This window comes from Buteo buteo, chromosome 1 (genome assembly GCF_964188355.1).
Source record: "Buteo buteo chromosome 1, bButBut1.hap1.1, whole genome shotgun sequence".
NCBI lineage: Eukaryota > Metazoa > Chordata > Aves > Accipitriformes > Accipitridae > Buteo > Buteo buteo.
Window position 1 is genome coordinate 71,525,841 of NC_134171.1, and position 13,950 is coordinate 71,539,790.

The 13,950-nt window shown below is 41.1% G+C and overlaps 1 long non-coding RNA gene across 3 annotated transcripts in view; it reads left to right on the forward strand.

The window, feature by feature from the left end:
- LOC142034486 (uncharacterized) overlaps positions 1–13,950 on the forward strand; it is a 51,281-nt gene that overhangs the window by 27,470 nt on the left and 9,861 nt on the right. The window lies entirely within an intron of this gene.

Below are 13,950 nucleotides of genomic sequence, written 5' to 3' on the forward strand. Positions count from 1 at the left end.
AGGGGTGGCATCTTTAATTTTCCTTTAGATTTCCGGTTGTTCCTTATGCTCTGTGTTATCACAGCAGTATGACAATAGCACAGTTACTGTGTTGTTTTATTTGCTGCAATTGCCAGCATATTTTCCTGCATGCGTTGGAATTCATTTAGCATGTGTTTTCACTTCACTAAAGTCATTGTTATTAGCAGCTATTTTCTTAACAGTGTGTGTTACATCTCATGCTGGTCAGTCAGAACATAAGGATGTCCCAAGATAGCGGGTAAAGGACAAATCTAATGGATTAAATGAATGCCTGTGGTAGTCTGAACAGCTTCAGCTAGAATTATCTCAGATATTAACTTGACCCAATATGTGAACAGAACTGTTATTGTCAAGAGTACTAGTGATGTCTTCTCTTTTACTTCTATTGTTAGAACTATAATACAAACTTTAGTCTTTCTGAGAGTGATCAAGGAGAGATCTGCCCTCACTGAAGCCAAAGTCAAATGTATTCTTCATACATACAACCAGATCCTTGGCTAGTGTAATCAGCCCAGCTGATTTCAATGCATCTGCAGAATCAAACACCATTCTCTAATGTCCTCCAAGAAACCAGTATTACAGTAGGTTTGCACAATGCTGGTCTTGGCACATAATTACACAATTTAATGTGTAATCTGTTGTTTTATTGTGTACAGGCCAGAATGGAAGCTAAGTGTCCAGGCTGCCTTGCAGATGGCATGAGGCTGAGACTAGCCATGATAATAAGCCTCTGAAAATTGGTAAAAGTAGCAAAATTGCTTGACAACTGGTTAATAGTTAGATCCGTGTCACTTCGCCTGACTGATCAAATGCCTGCCTTTTTCTCCCCCCTGCCCCCTTTCTTTTTTTCTTTCCATTGATTTTAATGGGTTTGGGGCAAATTTGTTTTAGTAATGAAGAACTTACAATCACAATATGAGAGCTTTGTCTCTTACAAATCAAATATATCAGGTGTTCTACTGCTGCCAGGCTTTAAAAAAAAAAAAAACACCCAAAGACTTCCTGGTAGTCTGAAGTAAATGGACTTATCTTTCTGATTTTTTCCTGAACTGTGAGTTGCTATCTTGCAACTGTTACTGTTGTATTGCATTTTGTTGATAAACTCTGTCACAGTATGAAGTTTGAGGAGTTAAGTAATGTAGCAATACCGTCTTTTGGCTTACATTTTTTTCAGGGTGCAGAAATGGAATATTTGGATTTCCTCTTTTCCAGTTAGTGCAATATAGCTTGTTTGCTTGCTGTCTGAAGAAAAAGCTGGAGAAGAAAAATTCTGATATTATGGGAGAAAATTTTCATTTCTACAGGAAATCTACTCTATTCTAAAGATCTTAAATTAGGACCAATATTTTGATGTTTTTCAAAGACTGATAGAGTGACCGCTAATGCAATCTCAAAGAGGGTGGAAACAGTGTGAGAAGATTTTCTTGCACATTTTTCCTGCTTAGCAAAATAGATCTTTCACTTTCATGGTCAGTCTGCCATGTCCCTAGCCATCTTTATGATTTGGCAGTAATGTAGGTGTTCAAAACTGGTTCGATGTCTCAGTGAGGAGCCATGCCTAAAAGGGAAAACCATCAAATGAAAAACAGACAAAAAAACAATTATAACATTCATTGACTCCTAACAACGGAAGTCCTAGTTTTTGAGCCCTATAAAACTTATTATCCTTAATCTCATTCCAGGGAAAAATTAGCATGCGACCTCGCTTTCAAAACTGGAGTGTTAAAAATATTCTACATTAGGACAGCATTTACCTTGCTATTCAGTGGAAAAAAGGCTAATGAAGTACATGATGTATCATTTTCCTGAACTGGGTCATTCTACCATCTACTGTGTTGTATATTCAGTATTTTAAGAAGCTCCTTTCTAATTGCATGTCTACTTTCAGTTAGCGCTGTCCATTCAGGGGAGGCCCTGCAATGTGTTTGCTTAAAGCTCTGAAGTATTTGAATGTTTTCCCCCAAAAGTGGTCTTCATTTTAAAATAACCTTCAAAACCCAACAGCAGTCTAAGGTGTATAAGAGGAACACAGATACCGAAGATAACAGATTCTGGCAGTCTCTGAGTCTCTTTTGTGCCCTTTGAAAATTAAGACTACCAGAGAGGGAGGTTTTTCCCTGAGGCATTTCCCTAATGTTTTCCAAATGTTGCTTCATCAGAGCCAAATGGTCAGAGTTGTCTAAGAATCCTATTACAGATGCATAGATATTTTTGTTGTTGTTCATTTCCAATATATTTAGCTGCATTCCTGAAGCTGCAACTGAGATAAAGCATGTGTAAAAGTTTTCCTTATAGAATTCTCCACAGCTGAAGCTCAACCAATTTTTCTTCAAGATGGATTAGAAACAAAATGTTCCCAAGTGTTACTGATGCTGGTTGCTTTGTGTTATAAATGGTTAATCTGGTTCATGTGAAACATTCCTTAATCGGCAAGGAAATATGCTTTCTGCATAGCCTTGCACAAAATTCAGCAAGAGTTCAACAAATTGCAATTCAGCTGCTGAAGCACAGCCAGCTTGGACTGCTTTGGATATCTATATTTCACTTATTCCAATATTCATTTTATTATCCCTTACACTCAACTAAAGCTGAAAAGAAAATAGGGAAAACAGAAGGAAGGGAGAAGGCAATGGTTCTCTAAGACTAAAAGTGATAGCCAGGAACCGGTATGATAAAAATTACCATTGTATATACTTAAACCAAATTGAAGCCCGTGTGTGTGTGTTGTACATATGCCAAGCTTTCCATCTGAGGGTCTCAATCATAGATACAAATGAGCTGACTGAAGGTATGAGTTCACGGTGTACTACATGCTTATTTACAAAGGTGCTTCAGATATAATTTCTAGGCATGAGTAAGTAGTGTATAATTACTTGATGTTTCTTCTGAACCCTTCCCATTTCTTTCTCCAAGTTCTATTGCTCCTGTCTCTGTAGCCTCTTTGTTGAGAAGTTTGCCTGGATTTCTGCTTGAACCATTTATGCCTGTCTTTGCCAGGATGGACATTTTATGGATGGTTCTCTACAGGATCCTGACTCTTGTTGCCAGACTGTTGAAGCCTACCTAGCATCATTGTCACGATGGAAAACACACTTCTATTCTTGCTTCCAATGGTATGGTTAAGAAAAACTGTTCTTCCATCACTAGACTGGCAGTAACAGGGACCAGTGGCAAATTTAAATGGGTCATTACTGAAACACAGCTTGAGAAATGCAGAAAATCAATCTAAGCTTTCTGGTCATAATGAGCTGATTTTCTTCTTTTGTAACAACAAAACAGTTGCTAATAGTAGGTGATACCATATTAAAGAAAGAAGAAAGAAAAATGAGCTGAAACCTCTCCACCTATAAGCTTTGTAATATTAAACCCAGTTTCCTAGTGTGCAATAGGTTAATGTTTCTAACATGCAAACACAAGTCAGTTGGCTTCAATAACATCCTGGTAAGGAAAAAAGAAAAACACCAACAAAGTAAATAGCCAGGATAACACATAATGCTTAATTCATGAAATGTAGCTATTTTGTAATTTTTTTTCCATTTTGAGGAAACCCACGAAGGCAACTAAAGTATCCACATGCCCCTCTCCAAGCCTATTATACCTGTAGTTACTGGTCCACATAATGGCTAATCCAAGTGTATGCCTTTTGTATGTAACTGATTGATGTGTGCTTAGTTGATGCATAATTAGTCAATGTACATGTAGTCAGTGTATATTTAATCGTAAGAGTATGCATAGTGTATTGTCTTGCCTACTTGAAATATTATATGCACCTGTTCAGAAACTTTAGCTTTATTAAAGAGGTAATAATATTAGAGCACGTTGTGTAAGGGACTCTTCAAAGCTAAGTCCCCATCCCAGGCTTCATTCCTGTCAGTGAGTGATGAATCTGTTTTGTGAGCAAGATCATATCAGAATACTGCTGAATCTAGAGGAGTGAACATCACCACGGGTGGGATCGGCATGCCCTTAGCAGAGATCTGCTTGGTACTATACTGTATCAGGGTTCCCAGCATCAGGAGGGATGTAAGATTTAATAATGTGCTAGCAATTTTTCTGGACTGTGCCTTTCTTACAGGGATGTGGAAAGAGCCAGCACCTCCCCTGTGCAAAACACCAACCTCGGCCCCACAGCAACACCTGCCCAGTTTGGCATTGCCAGACTGAGCTGGGCAGTCCAGGTTCACCGGTACCTGACAGTGACTAGCACAAGCGTTAGTAGCTGGTCCCCACTTTCTAGGCACTTCCACCTCTGGTTTCGGTTCCATACTCCCCACTCCTTTCTTCTACTCTGCAGCATTGCTGAAGCGGCTCTTTTTTCAGGTCCTAGCTGGAGAAAGACTGGTCTTTTTGCACATTTGGGAGACTCCTAAATGGATTCTTGTCTCTTGGTTCTCAGGAGGCCTCAAAAGCTTTTCACACTAGACAGTTACAAGAGACATTTTAACAGAATCTCTTACTTCTCTCTTTCCTTTTCTAGGCTACCTTTGTACCCCAAGCCTAGAAATTTCTGTTCTAAAAGTAAATGCTCTCACCTCTACGCCCAATTTGGGCATAGACGGTTTGCTCTGTTTTAAACTGCAGGACTGCCAAACTACGTAAGCAGAAAAAGTGTCTCTCCTTAACATTTCATTAGTCCCTTTCATTCATCTCTCCTCGCCATCACTGCAAAGCACTCTGGAAAGGGTAGGGGGAGGCTCCACTCCACCTGTCTCAGGGGAAAGAGCTTTCATTCCTTTTTGGCCTCAGGCACTGATCTTAAACAAGACTACTATTGCAAGACAGTGCCAGAGATTGATACCAAACATAAAAGTTCCCAGAGAGGCTATTAAATCAGTGTTGACCTGATTTTAATAGCACATCGTATTTCCATGGATTGCAAGCAAGTAAACAAGCTTTGACAAATACCTTGCATAAATGGACTTTGAAACAAAAAAGACCAATAAAGAGTCAGAAAGGATGCAGAGGCTATTTTCTGAAGGAAAAAAAAAAAAAGGAAGGAACATTTTGTAGAACACCATTTTACTGAGTTAGAAGCTTTTTGCATCACTAATATGCCATTTCTTGTCTTGGACAGCTCTGCTATAAAATGCTATTGGGAAAGCTTTTTAAAAACCTTAGTGTCATACCTTGTTGGGATCAACTGGGAAAAAATTGTACTTCAAAAATCATGTAAGTGACCTGAAAGAACAGTGGAAAGTTTGTCTTGGGTTTAGTCCTCTTTCAGAAGAGGCATGTGCCAACAGCTGCTAAAATTGAGATAGTCCATATTACTCCCTTGCAGATTCTTCATGATAAATACAGGAAATGTTACCGAAATCCAGAGTAAAACTCCTTAACACCAATGTGAAGTTAAGAAGCAGGCACTTCATTTATTGCAGCACTGGGGACACGGGGGATCGCTCCTCCAAAGGCATGTCCAACTTAGTATCAAAATCCATCAGTTTTTATAGACTTTTTCTGTCAGGTCATTGTTACATAAACTCTTTACATAAAAACACATACTATGCTCGCTCTTAAATTTAACCTTTATAATGATTTGTCCTTTGATTATATAACCTTATCAATATTCTTGTTTAAAACCAATCATTGGTCAATTTCACTTAGCTCTACTGATTGGAATCTTTGATACTCAAATCAAGATGGGAAGGGTAAGGGGGTTTCCAAGCAGCATAACTGGTGTCCATGACAGTTTCCTTAGTTTCTTAAAACAAAACATAGAAAACCCAGTAACTTCCTGGTGAGGTTTCCATGGTTAGCTATTTCAAACTTTAACAATGTTAAGGTTCCTATAGTCACACATAACACAGTTCCTGAAGTTTCTATGGCTACATTTCAAACTTAACAATCCTATACATTATGCTTCACAATTTTACTTCTTAATCAAACCTAACTCTTCTATGTGATTAAATTTTGATTTCTTTATCAGAATATTTGCAACAGAAGGAAATGGAAGTGCCTTTTCTAATAAATTATATTTGGGATAACAATGTGAACTTCAAAACGACAAAGTTCAAGAACTGGCAGTAGGACAGTACTATGTAAATACCTTGCTCCTTCGAGAAGAATTACTAATTAGTCTCGAGTCCAGTATTGTTGGTAACGTGCCTAAAAGTGGCTGATGTCCCAGGTGGGAAGTAACCAACCCATAATTTTCTGGATTACGCTTTATCCCTTTTAAATAAATCTTACCTTGATTGGACAGCTACTTACTCCTTGGAGAGCAGTCTGTGTGGCTCTGACTCCTGACAGCATGGCCAACCCTGGAGTGTGAGTATTTTGGCTCAGTGAAAGCCCAATGGAGACATACTGTTATATGTTGAGAGAGTGCTCACAGTTCTACAGACCCTTTAGCAGTGCATCTGGGTGTGCTGCTTGACCCTGGAAACAGTGCCTGCTACGCACATCTGCCCATTTCTCGCCGTGCTATAACCAGTGCTACAACACGCACGGTCTCTGCTCGGTGCACTTGCGATGTTGTGTTGTGAGCAGACCATGTATCCGCTTTATGTTGCAAAATAATTGCTCCATGCCCAAGAGCATAGATTATATCTACTTTTCCACCCATGCACATTTGCCTGTCTGTCTACTCATGTGTGCTACAGATCATTAGTTTTACATCAGTGCTGTTGATCCTCGGACTCCTATTGGGGCACAGAACTGTTGCTGTAGTTGTTGTAAAGGATGTAATACTTCAAAATTGGTGTCTTGCTCATAGCGTGTTTTTTTACTTTGTTTTACAAATGCCAGTTCCTGAGTCTATTCTTACCTTACAGCATTCATTGTAAACCAATTGTTTTAAAAGCTTTACAAGTTGTGAGAGTCTTATGCAGTAGCTGAAGTCATGTGAGTATATATTTAATGGCTTTTAGTTCCTCAAAGGATATCTAATGTTTAGGGGATTTCATTTCTGCTCAGCTGCTGCCTGTGAATATTCAGTCTGATATTCCATTCCCAGCACATTTAATAGTTGTCACACCTTGGCACCTTCTTTTTTGACCTCTCCTCTTTTCAGGCGGGAGTGTTGTGCTGTTTAAGACAATGAATCTCCCTGGATCCGGTTCAGCTGGCATGGGGGTCCCCTGGCAGGCAGCTGAGGCCCTGTCTTCCATTAATAATTGTACCTCATCATGTGGCAAAGGTTTGAGCATCTGATTTGTATCTTCTGTCGGAGTAGAAACTCTGCCTGACATTGCAGATGCTGCAAGTATATAAAGTAGGAAGGCTTATTTGGTCAGGTCGAGTGACCTCAGTTATTTACGGTACACTGCTCAGTGGCTTTGGGTTGACACCAGCTTTGGAGAAGAGGTTGTGATGCATTTGCTGCTAGTTTCAATGGCTCTTCTTTGCAGCTCTGCCTGGGCTTGACCAACTTCCATGTTGTGAATCCTGTGCTTGGACAGGCCAGGGTGGACAGACTGATTGACACAGAGCAGTCTGCTTCTAAACTCAATCTGCTGTCCCGGAGACTCTCTCCTTAATATTATAGATGCTTTTTAGAGACATCTTCTTTGGGAGGGACTAGAGACTTCCTGATTACTATTCTCTTCCACCTTGTATTTCAAATGAAATCTGGTAGTTAATTCAATATTCAAGCCTGTGGTTTGCCCTGCCCTGCTGGCCAGCTACGATCGATATTCTGTACATCAGCCATATGTTTTAACTGATGGCATGACTTGCTTTTCTGAGTTTTCTTATTGGCAACTGCATTTGCTGTTTAGCCTCAAAATGAGACTAATTCTTCCATCTAATTATCGAGTCTAATATTGCTGCTTAATCAGTGCTTCTGAGATTACGTGTCAGCTGCAATCAACTGCCCATTGTTTATACACCCTGGCTGCAAGAATGGCAGCCAGCTTCTGTAGCCTGTGCACATGTGAACTGAGTATCTTTGCAAGCATTAGTCACACCACAAACAACCTCCCCTTCATTACCATTGCTTCATAACATGAATTACTGTTTTCTTGAGGTAGCTGTGGTAACAGGTCCCAGAACTGCTGTTTCCCATAACACTTACATCATTGCATCTCAGCTGCATATTTATCTTCCTATGAGGCATGGTGTTTCCATAGAATATTTCCTGGCCCTTGACACATGCATCCTCAGTTTGTGACCTCTTTTCCACCGGATCTCTTTTATCTTTAGCCTGTGTACATGTTCCCTCTCAGCGGTCCTTGCTGGAAAAAGAGAAGGTGCACCACAAATTGCATTTAAACAAGTGCAGGGACAGAAGCTATATGCTATAAGGATGTCCGTAATGGTTTTAGCCATATGCTCATCCTTTTTCACCCTACTGGGATTCTGTCTACTGCTGAAGCAAGAGGGAGAGGGGCTGGGGAAATTCCAGCTGTCATTGAAACATACTTCTCTACTGACGTAGTTAGTAGCAGTGTACCAGGTGGCATGCAGTGCATTGAGAAGATTCATTTTAAAGAGTTCATCTGAGGCCATCTATTGATTATATAGTAAATCCAACTTTAGATCTTCTAAATTGGGATCAGGGAGGTTCTGGCCACATGGCATACAGCAGTGATCCAGTGTAAACTCACCCTGCCAATTCAGATTTGTTTAAAAGCAGTAGGTTCAACAGCTTAATGTTGTACTAGCATGCTTTATGTCAGATCAAGTACTGCTTATTCTCACAAAACCAGCATAAAAAGCACTCTGTGGTGTGTGCTCTGGCTAATCTTGCCAAAAATACCATGGCCTGATCCAGGTCAAATTAGTACTGCTGGGTGATCATGTGCAGTCCTGGCGTAACTGGCTGTGGACCTGCAGTGACAAACGTGTAACAGTAAGTGCTCTTGAGCTCTTGGCAGCACTCGTGCTGTAGGTATTTCTGTTCAGTCTGCCTAAGCCATAGCTAGTGCCATGTAGGAAGCTGGAGAACCGCAAAAACCTTTGAGGCTGCAGAAATTAGCATCTTTCTTCTTTGACCTTAGCCAGCAGTCTTGGCTCTGGCCTCTGAGGGAAATGGTTCCCACTTGTTCCTTCCTGTTTCTGTAGCTTTAAGTCCTTCAGCATTTGAAGACCAGGAGTCTACCCCAAGTCATGAGAATGCTCCTTGTTGCCAAGCTTTTCCCCTGCAGCACTTAGGAACACGTGAGGAGCAGACCAAAGTTAAGATGAGATTCTTATACTGTGCGTAGGTGCAGTGTAGGGTGAAGAGTATCTCAAGATAAGAGAGAGGAGGTAACATTGCTTAGGCATCCCCATTTCTCATCCCCACATTACAGAGTTCTATTTTGAGTTGCTGCATGCTGCTGGATTTTTTACCAAAAAAAAAAAAAGGAACTATATTTTCCCATGGTAAATATGCCCTGGCTATATCCTTTGAGGAAAAGTGGGGGGGGTTTCTCTGCTAAGTTGCCAGCTTGGCTAGGGCTAACCCTCAGAGTAACTCAGTATTCTGAGGAAATGTTAAAAAAAAAAAAAAGGGCAGAACAAAACAAACCCCTACAACCTATTCTGTGTTCAAAATTCTGGTTTGCATGGGCTAGGGGTCACTGTGCGATGTGAGTGACAGGACTCTGAGTGCCATTGGGGAATGAAAATTTAGGCACTGTCCCCTCTCTACCTGCTCCTCTGTTTATCAGGCACCGATGTGTTGGGAAGAGATAATTGAATCCACAGGATGATGCCACCCTGTTCTGTTAATCTTATAAACCCCATAGTTTAGACTGTGCATTATTAAGTATTATCTCTTTGCACATCTGCTTGTAATTTGTTGTGGGTATTCAAACTGGTTTGGACTATTTCCCAAGCTGAGATAGCTATTTGGTTTCTCTTATGGAATTTAAATGCAGTGGGGCAGTGTCAGACCAGGTCTGCTGGGTGAGTCCCACTGTCTGCAGGAGAAAGGGAGGGACCAAAGGTCAGTATTGGAAAGCTGCTTTAGATCCCAGCTGCATATTCAGCTGAGATCTGTCTAACAGAGCCATGTCCTTCTTTTTCTCTAGGCACTCCAAGGAACAGAGGTCTGTCCAGTGGCTCTCTAGATACATGACTTGGAGGTTCAGAAAGGATGGCCTTTGAGTTTGAAAGCTGCTCTTGCAGTAAGAGAACAACTGCACAAGCAGTGGATACGACTCATCTTATTTTATTTAGGGTAAACCTGTTTCAAGCTCTTCCAGCTTTTTCTTTGCCTTTGCTTTGAATCTATAATAGCTCTGTCCACTGTGAAGCATGGGGCCTTTCTGGTTTGGATCTACCAATACAAACTGTTATGAAGAATCTGGCTGGGACACAAGTGCCTTGTCTGCCAGTAAAGTCTTGAATCCCTGTAAGACAAACAAATCTATGGCCTAAGCAAAGTGGAGAGGCTGTTTAATTCTCCCCTCAGCTTTTCGCTGGTGCTTTGTCCTTGCTGTGTTCGGTGCTGCAGAGAGTGGTGCAGGCCTGGAGCACCCAGGTTTCTTCTGGCAACATCTAAGCCAGAGCATGTTTCTGGGCTTTGCTTCAGCCACTGATTTCCCACTTGTATGTGTATAAGAGTCACCAGGTTTGTTTATCAGGCCTGGCCTACACTCAAGGTGGTGAGTAAAAAGTGGGATAGAAGTGATTCAACTGAAGAGACCAAAATAAGGAAGGGACTTATCTGGGATACTCTTTAGTTTCATTTCTCCACTCACCTGCTATTGTGCTTTTTGGGTCGGGGAGGACTCCCAAACAGTCCCCAGGTCTTGATATTCCCCAATGCTCCATCTTGTACAAGGCTGTCACTCTCTTTTAATGATCATACTCCTTAACAACCTCCTGGATAGCTTCAGGGGACAATTTGGAGTACATGGATTATACCATATTAAAGCATGTCTGTAGTATTAAGATGCCTGTCCTGGGTGACAGGCAAAATCAGAAAGCATGAGAAAAATATCAGTCAGAAGGGTTCCACTTAAGCAACTTCTCTCACTATTGGGTTTGTGCAGCTGATCTTTTCCACTGCTGTCTGCCTCTTGGCCATTCGGAGAATTAAGCGATACACAGTGGTACAGTGCAGTGGTATATTATATCTTCCTGCACTAAAACACTGCCCTAATGGTAGCCACATTTTAATATGGAGCCCTGTTTCCAGTTCAGCTGGTTACAAAAAAAAAAAAAAGAAACCAGCTCTAATTGTGAGAAAGAAATGCCAAGAAATGTCAGGGTTGATGCAGCCTTTAAAGGTACCAGATAAAAGTGGAATTAACCATCACTGATGCTGGAGTCCTCAGTTTGGGTCATGCAGCAGAGGGAATTCTGGAGGTCTTCTCTAGCTGACTGAAAAGATGACAAAAGGTCGTCTTGACCACAGTGACTCCCAAATTTTGCCCTGTGTATGGTGCCTTATTTTATGTGGAACACTTCAGCAGCACAGCTACAGACTCTGCTCTCTGTGGAACACAGAGGAGTAAATCTACTTGCTGAGCAGAGCCCAACACACAAAACCTGCCTGGGAACCGGGGCTCAGGCCATGCCTCGGGCAGCGCTGCGTGAGCCGGCAGGCTGCCATCAGTTGCTCCTTGAACTGCAGTACAAAACACATGTGGATGCTTTCCGTCCTGGTTGCTAACCTTAGAGCATCGTGATCATAACCTGTTCTGAAAATGTAAGTCATTGTGCTGACTGGCCGCCGGGTGTTCAGCCATACCTTGCCAGGCACCCAGCTTTTAAAGGCATGGTTGGACTTGATGATCTTGAAGGTTTTTTTCAACCTAAAGTATTCTATTATTCTATAAAGAAAAGGCTGCATTTTTCCCTAAAAAATGACCTGAAACATTCTTTGATAAAGCCTTGGGAAAATTTACATGCAATATTTTGTTGTTTATTTTGACAGCGAGAGAAAGAGGGATCTTCAGAAGTTCTAACTAAACATGAAAGGTAAAACTGAATGAAAAAAAGAGGATGTGGGAAAGGACCTTTTCATAACAAAACCCTTTTCCAAATACTACCTGTTTGTGGCATTTGGGCCAATTTAATGAAGTACCATAGTGTTGTGTTTTGTTTAGTATTTAGATCACTGAAAGCAACAGATTTGTGGGAAATGGTAACTACTGGGGAGATGTTTTGGAAAGAGGGAAACTCCTTATAATGGGTTAATATAGATGTTACCAAATTCACTACTGTAGAGGTATGCTTAGAATCCATACTTTCTGAGCATGTCACATCATAAGGTCCTTGGTTTCCCTCAGTATTTACACATATAGCCTCACATTTTTTTCCCTTATCAGCTTTCTCATAGTTACTTTCAGCAATCTCTGTGCCTATTTTCTATTAAACCTGTATTTGTATTATTTACAGATACCTCTGTATTATTTCCAAGAAGTTTTTCATGTTGACTTCTTTATTTGTTGTAGTTTATATTTTTCTTTCATGAGTAGCTATAGGTTTTCCTGAAATGACACTCCAATTTTAACATTGCAATATAATGTCAGTGTTAAAACGTTCGTAAGCAAAAAGGGCACTATGATAATTTAAGCCTCAGAAAATGAAGAGGAGGCTATTATAAATGAAGCGGCTCCTCTGAGGTCAGGCAGGATTCAGCAAGAGCTTGCTTCTGCCACCTTCAGTCACCCTGAGCAGCCCATGATTTCTGAGAGGCTGTGCTCTTTCAGCTGACTCGGGCTGCTTGCCCAGTGAAAGACTGTTCAGCGGGGACAAAGGGAGAGTCTGCTGCCTAGAAGCTTCTGAAAAGATTAATTACTCTGTAAAAGAGTCCAGTAATGAGAAATGATGTTGCCTTTGTCGTAGGCCATTGGGTCCTGGATGGTCATCCCCATTTTCCAGGGCTAATCTCTAAAGTAAATAGTTTTCTTTTCGTTGACCGTCAGCGGTGTGTCACTGTGCAGTGACCTGGATGTCCAAGTGTTGTCGACTAGATATCTTATGGCCTCTGCCAGATCTGTACAGGGCATATCTCCCCAGTGGCCCCTGCCATCGGTTCCTTTCAGTCTGAAAGGAAGGAGATTGAGCCATTTGTCACTGCTTGTTGAGAAGCGGCCTTTGCTGCTTGTTGAGAAGTGGCCTTTGCTGCTTGATGGCTAAGTCCTTTCTTGCTGGCCTTTGTTTTCTAACTTCTGAACCTCTTTTTCATTTCAGCAGTGATGCTTTGCTCCCCTTCTCCTCCTGCCTTTTTTTGCCTTTTTCTTTTCTCTGCTTCACTCCTTCTTTCTTTGCACTCCCTTTCTTTTTTTTGCACGCACACACACAGAATTTAAGTAAATTGTAAAATCTACTTCCAATAGACACACATAGACCTTGCCATTTACCCAATCTTTTCCTCTATGGTTTCATAGTGTTGTGTGGTCTACTGTCAGTCCCTGACTAATTAGGGTGATCATGACACCAAGGCAGCATGCACGCACTCTTCCTAGTATTTTTTGTCTTTAGTCGCATGTATATGTTATTTCCTAAGAGATATGACAGCACCTTCCAAGGCACTGTTTCTTTGAAAATTACTGATGTTAGTGAAGGATGTATGAGTAGTGATTTGCTGTGCAGCTCTACTGAGTCTCCCACAAATAATGATGAGAATGCTTAAATTAAAAATCTTGAATTTTATTAGAAAACTTGCCTTGGTCACGTGAGAACTTTCACCTGGTGACAAATTTGCCTATATATCTACAGACAGCCCCTAATACGTGCCCCAAAAGATTGAAAAGCCTGCAAAGGGAGGAGCTGAGGCTACCCAGAAGTCTGGTCCTCCGTATCCCACAAAAGTCATTCTTTGTTCCTGCTGTCATGCTCCACAGCATGGCCATCTTCCTTGGTGACAAGATTGGTCACTGCAGTTTGGCTTTGGGAAGAAAACCAGGTGCACAGACTCTATTATGTGTACAGCTACACAACTATTTATCTTTCAGATGGTTGCCCCATGACAATTCTTCATTAATAAAAAAGTGCAGTGAGGAGATTCTCACTGTGACGAACCCTGCCGCTCTTCAGCAGTGCTTCCAC